At 46.8% G+C, this 6,525-nt stretch overlaps 1 long non-coding RNA gene across 1 annotated transcript; it reads right to left on the reverse strand.

Annotated features, from left to right (window-relative positions):
• Positions 1 to 284: 284 nt before the first annotated feature.
• Positions 285 to 6,281, reverse strand: LOC144096711 (uncharacterized). Its single transcript, XR_013306818.1, has 3 exons — positions 5,889 to 6,281; positions 5,658 to 5,816; positions 285 to 4,378 (listed from the first exon to the last, which is right to left on the reverse strand). It is a non-coding gene; the product is annotated as an uncharacterized LOC144096711 (long non-coding RNA).
• Positions 6,282 to 6,525: the final 244 nt, after the last annotated feature.

The raw sequence follows: 6,525 nt of genomic DNA on the forward strand, positions 1-6,525 counted from the left end.
ACAGGACTGGGCGGCATAAAACATGCTGCAATGGTAGCACGGTGCTGATGGCGGCTGCTACTGTGTGGGGGACTGCATTTAACTCATAGGAGACATTGCTGCGCTCGACAACATTGTACGCTCTTCTGGAGTGTTGCCTCTGAAATAATGTTTATGTAATATTCATGTGAAGACAATACATCGCTTTCGTATTTTTGCGTGCCGTCTCCATTTTTCCAAGCTCTCGGTTGTAGTTAGCATGAGCAGGCTGGGATCGCGTTATAATTAGATTTTTTTTTCATTTTCGTTAAGTCTCAAACTCCACACTCTCATTATAATTACAGTCGCTTTATTTATGTGTAAATACGGTACCTCCAGAAAGCACGGGCAGTGCCCAGGGCTGTTCTGCTGCAGTTGCACTGACAGGCACCATGTGATTTGAAAATGACTGCAATGAAAGCATGTCAGAATGTGGGCAGGTAAAACAAGAGCAGTCATTTTCATGGAATAATTAGTCATGATTGCAGTATAAGTATAATTGCAAAAGCAATTGCGATGCAATACCAGCCACTTAAAAGGTGATTCACTGCAAAGCTGAAAGAAGCCTGCAGAAATACATAAGTGTATGAAAGTGTGACAATGATTAGCAGATGATGCCATGTTCCAGTCCCTTGTCCCCCAGTAACCAATGGCATTTCCCAGAAGTCAGCAAAACCAGAATAGAGGATGGTGCAAGAGGCACACCAAAGTTAACAGCATAGAAGCTTACTAGACTGTTTACATTGTATGCAGAATTTTGTAATCCAGAGATGCAAGGCGGTAAGGCATCAAGAAACACCTCTGTGAGTCATGCGGTTACTCTAAATGCTAACCATAAGCATGCTCAGCTCTCTCCATATGGGGGGGACAAAACTTGTGCCCTCTCCATTATGCCACTTGGGGGTGCATACTACCTCTTTGTGCACGGATCTGCTGCTAATGCACAGCAGTTAAGTATGTAGACATTCCAATGCAGTTTCCCTTTAAGAACGCACAGGCAGAGCTAGGAATGTGACAAGGCTGTCCACTGGACAAAGAATGGTTGCATGTGATAACAACCTTCCTCAGCACTATCTGGTTATGGCACTCTGCAAGGAACGGAAGCAGAACAGAGACAGAACCAATATATGCAGTAACCGATTACAGTCGCTTCTTTCGGTGAACAGACACGAGCATGCAGCCACAACAGGTAGGACCATTAAACCAACACTACCCATATTGCCATTCCGTAAGCACCACTTGTACCGAGCTAATTTGCTGTTCCTATCTCTGCACTACAAAAAAAGACACGAGCGGAGGATAGGGAAACAAATGTGCAGAGCTGAAATCTTTTGTACAAATGGTAACAGCTGCATACCACAGCACTTGTACTCTTTAAGCCTTATCCAAATTTACAACGCACGCACAACACTAGGAACTGTCAAAGAGAAAATTCAATTAGCACACAAATACACTCAGTACACATATCATAATATGTCACATTAGCACGTCAGAATGAGTGAAGTGATCCACCTCTCCTTTCAACAAAGTGCAATCAACAGCTGCACAACCAGCCTCCTATAAGAGCAGCTCCAGCTTCATCCAGACAGTGACATGTGAGTCACTACAGCAGAATGTGCACGTGACAATGCTTTTGAACTTGATTCATTTTGAGCTCTAGAAATTCTCCTATCTCGTCTCCCCATCCGAACGTGGCCCACGTTTTACAGACACAGACCCCTTGTTTCCCAACAAAGCTGGGTACCAAGGTAACATTACTGACTATCCGGCAGCTTGACACCTAAAATATTCTGTGCACCAATTACTGTCAATTATGTGCCCGGAGCAGATAGTAACCACAAATCCGGACTACAAAACTGAAGTAACTAGAGGAATAAGAATGGGATGGAGTGCATTTGGCAAGCATTTTCAGATCATGAAGGGCAGTTTGCCAGAATCTCTCCAGAGAAAAATATACAATAGTTGTATTCCAGCGGTACTAACGTATGGGGCAGAAACTTGGAGGCCGATGAAAGGGGTTCAACTTAAATTGAGGGTGATGCAGAGAGCTATCCAAAGGAAAGTGATAAGTGTGACATTGAGAGATAAGAAGAAAGTGGGTCACGGAACAATGCGAGTTAATGTCATCCTAGTCGAAATGAAAAAGAAATGGGCATGGGCTAGGAATATAATACTAACGAAGCAAGATAACCGATGGTCATTAAGGGTAACGGAATGGATTCTAAGAGAAGGTAAGCGTAGCAGGAGGTGACAGAGAGTAAGGTGGGCAGATGAGATTAGGAAGTTTGCAGGGATAAAGTGACCGCGACTAGTGCAGGACTGGGTTAATAGGGGAAATTAGGGAGAGGCCTTTGTCATGCAGTGGGTATAGTTAGGCTGATGATGATGATGTACCTGGAAGGTCCTGGGTGGAGGTTTCAGACAAAAACTGCCTCATGTGGCCATGAAGGAAGAACCAGACATGTCACATGTCATAACTTGTTTCTGCAGGAAAAACGAAACGAGATCCGGGTGCAGCACAATGAATGCTACCTTCAATTTCCAGTCCACCAGCAGCTGTGCACATAAAGACCCTGTTGCGTCAAAGACTTGCCGCATATTTCACCGGTATCTGACTGAGCTAGCTGATTTTTATCAGTGACTTTCCTGAGTGTGGACTGAGGTGTTTGGACCAAATCTGCAAATCAGCGTACCTAACTTTCTGCCACTCCTTGCTGTGCTTCCCTTCCCTTGGAATCCTATCTTTTACCCTTAAGGACCAGCGGTTATCTTGCCTTCACATTACATGCCCTGCCCAAGACCCTTTCTTCTTGTTTTCAACTAGTATGCTGTTACCCTGATGCAGGAAGACATGGTGCAGTGGTCCACTGTGGTGTAGAAATATCTTCAAACCAGCAGTAAATGCTGCACCACAGTGAGAGGCAATGAATTCAGGCAAGCCATGACTAGAGAACATGAAATAGACTCAAAATTATGGCTTCTGATGAGCAAATGTGTGCTTGAAAATATTTAAACCTTTTTGCAAAACCATTCACTATGACAATGTGATATCAACCTGTAAGAAGTGCTGCAAATTCTACAAGAAGGCACAAGTGCAGCTACTACGGAAATGGCTAAGGGAACGTCGGCCGGCGATGGTCCTGACATATTAGCCAGTGATAGACTGTGACTGTGGTATGTTCATCGACAGAAGAGCACTCAATATGCCTTTGGCTGTAAGATTAATTTTAATGACACTACACTGCCTTTTGCGACTCAACTGCAGGATGGCATGCTGAACAAGCCGAGCAATTTTGACTCTAGCACACAGTAATACGCAGTTCTCATGAACACAGATACCTTGCCCTTGCATGCTGTTTCAAAGCTGATTCAAATGAGTCACTGCATAGGCACAAATCATCCAAAAGCTTCACTAGGGTTTGCATGTTTAAAGTTCTCTCAACCAGAGCACAGGCAGGCAACACCCTTGGGTAGGACTCCTCTAGCATGAACCCTTCTGCAGGACAGACTCCAGAGTTGGAGACGACGTCACCAGTAAATGACAGTACATCAGCGTTCACAATGCAAGCAGCAGGCCTCTACTTCAGGATGTCTTTGTATGTTCAGAGCACCCACATGGCCAACACAGTAGAACATGTTTTCCGGGACCAGTCTGTCATTGTGCAATGTTTCACTAGGCACCAAGATGCTAGGCAAACCTCTCCATGGCACCTGATGCAAACAGTCTCAGTCAATCAAGACTGGCCTGGACAAAATCCATGTGCACCATACACTGGGAAATGGCTAAGCAGCAAGCTTATTTCATAGCGCGAGGCACATTCACTGTGCTGAGGTGATTTGGTGGACTAGAGAAGTGCAGCAGAGGTATATGGCTATGTCTGCTATTTGCAGGGACGCAGCTTACAGAGGAGTAAAGGTCCACACACTGCATGTCCTTCACAATTTTTCTTCCCACCCAAGATTTCTAACTTGCCATTGGTAGAAATTCTGAAGGAGGACAGCACAATATCAGTCAATGTGAATAATCCTTGTAACATGGGCTGCAACGTCCCAAAGATACCGAGTGGGGAGCTCTGGATTGATTTTGGCCACAAAGGCCGGCAGGTACGCCGAATGCAAAAATGCCTGTGTGCTGTGTGATGCCACTGCATGTTAAAGAGCCCTTGGCAACACTGTGATGGCACTGCTAAAAGGACTGCCTGGCTGGCGAAGGTGCAAGAATGCCTGTTATGTACACCTTTGCCAGGCCTCTGATGAGAGTCTTGACTGGCTCCTCAATTCCTTTGCCTGCCGATAGGTCGTACCCGTCACCAGCAAAACATTGCCTCTTCTGCGCTTTTGCTGCACCCAAGAAACGAAGCTGAAAAGAAAATAGAATTTTGCTCAGAAATAGCCCAAATTCAGGGAACATGCCAATTATGATTTGGCCTATGGTGTCGTCGTCTTTCCTGTGTGTGTTGTTTTGGCGCAAAAATCTTTTTAGTATGTATGATCACCAACTAGCCCAGCAGTTGACTCTTCTAATGATATAACCATCAACGTCATCAGCCTGACTATGTCCACTTCAAGACAAGGGCTTCTCCCACACCTCTCCAATTAACCCTGTCCTGTGCCAGCTGTGGCCACCGTTTCCGCGCAGACTTCCGAATCTCATCAGCGTACCTAACTTTCTGCCACTCCTTGCTGCGCTTCCCTTCCCTTGGAATCCTATCTTTTACCCTCAAGGACCAGCGGTTATCTTGCCTTCACATTACATGCCCTGCCCAAGACCATTTCTTCTTGTTTTCAACTAGTATGCTGTTACCCTGTGTTTGCTCCCTGACCCACTCTACTTTCTTCCTGTCTCTTAATGTAACATTTATCACTTTCATTTCCATAGTTCACTGCGTTGTCCTGAATTTAAGTTGAACCCTTCTTGTTAGCCTCGATGTTTCTGGCCCATAGTAGCTATGTTGCTGAGTGCTATCATGAGTTGAAGTTTCTCGCGTGTAGACTATGTGGTATAGTACAGTCCTTCCTCGTGCAGCAATTGAGAAGTTAGCATGCTTGCAAGAGTAGCCACTCTGTTATGAAATGTTAAATGTGAGTGCCGTCATGGTGAAAACTGGCCTCGAAGGGCAACTGCATTGTATTACCTGTGGACGCACACTTGAATTCGTGGGTTGTACTGCCCTCGAAGGGCAACTGCATTGTATTACCTGTGGACGCACACTTGAATTCGTGGGTTGTTCCGCCCTCCGAAACAAAGATGACCAGACGCAGGGAAGTAAGGAAGCTGAGGTGTCTGCAGAAGAAGGCGAAGACTATCAACGAAAACCCGTCTGGTCAGCAAAATTCATAACGGAAAAGTATCGCGCGGCGACCAGCCGTTCAAACAAAAGACGTTCGGTTCCACTGGGCAAGGCCGAGGTGGCCGAGAGCACGCCAGTTCGCGCCAACAGGTCTTATAATCTACTCTTCCTTGACTGTTAATTGATTGCCATGCACTAATGTCGATTCCCAAATTGTTGTAAGCCAGTGCTGTGTTCTTCTGGTCTTCTTTTTAGAAGTGCTTGCTGTTGGGCTAGTTGGGACTTGCGTTTTTGTGCTCTGTTCACTCGAAAGGCGTACAGAAAGACAAGCATGGGTCGGGTACTTACGTCCGGATCGTAGCCGTCAACTTGAGGTTGAACAAGCGACAGTGGCCGAGCCAGCGACGGCTCGCCTCAACGTCTGCCGTGGCAAACCACCGAGAAAGTTGGCAAGATCCTGAAGACAAGCACCGCAGGGGGGCCACGCAGCAGATGCAAGACGGCGGCCTGTGATGAAAAATTATAAATAACAATTCATTACAGACATTTGCCGAGGTTCAGCGCATTGTACCCACGTACCTTGATGCTGTCGCTGGTAAACTGCGCACTCGCATTGCACCTCGACAGGTCGTTGCCCCCCACATACAAAATCGCGAAATCTGCAGGGTGCAGGCTGATGCGCACGACATCGTAGCCACCAAAGTTGAATCTGCACGTCTCCACCGACGGGAAACACCGCAGACAGCACCTGCACAATCGCTTCAGTTGGATGTCGCTGACGCGTGCGCCGCGCAACGCCGCTGCAAATCGGCACTAAGAAACGCTGGAAGCGACAGGTAGCACAGCGTGAGGAAAAGAACCGCCAATTTGGTCGCACGGTCGAAGTTCGCGGGGTTAACTCGCGTGAAAGGAAAGCGAGATGACCAGGTACGTTTTCACACGTAAATGTCGCAACCTATGGATTTCTGAAACGCCTAAAATGCCTAGGGGCCATAAGGCGCTAGGTTCCTGCGCTAGAGGGCTGGTGTCCCTATCGGTTCCTGCTCCATTTAGACGCGCCCGTCGGGGAGTGGCATCGCGGATAGGTGTTGAGGCGGGTTTTCAAGGCTTGTAGGCGCGTTTCCAGTTTCTGCGAGTCATAGCAATGGTCGATGCTTCCAACTTACTAATTTGGTGAAGTACACGAGCTCGCGTTGGCCACGTGCGGCCTATAAAG

Source organism: Amblyomma americanum, chromosome 7, assembly GCF_052857255.1.
Source record: "Amblyomma americanum isolate KBUSLIRL-KWMA chromosome 7, ASM5285725v1, whole genome shotgun sequence".
Taxonomy (NCBI): domain Eukaryota; kingdom Metazoa; phylum Arthropoda; class Arachnida; order Ixodida; family Ixodidae; genus Amblyomma; species Amblyomma americanum.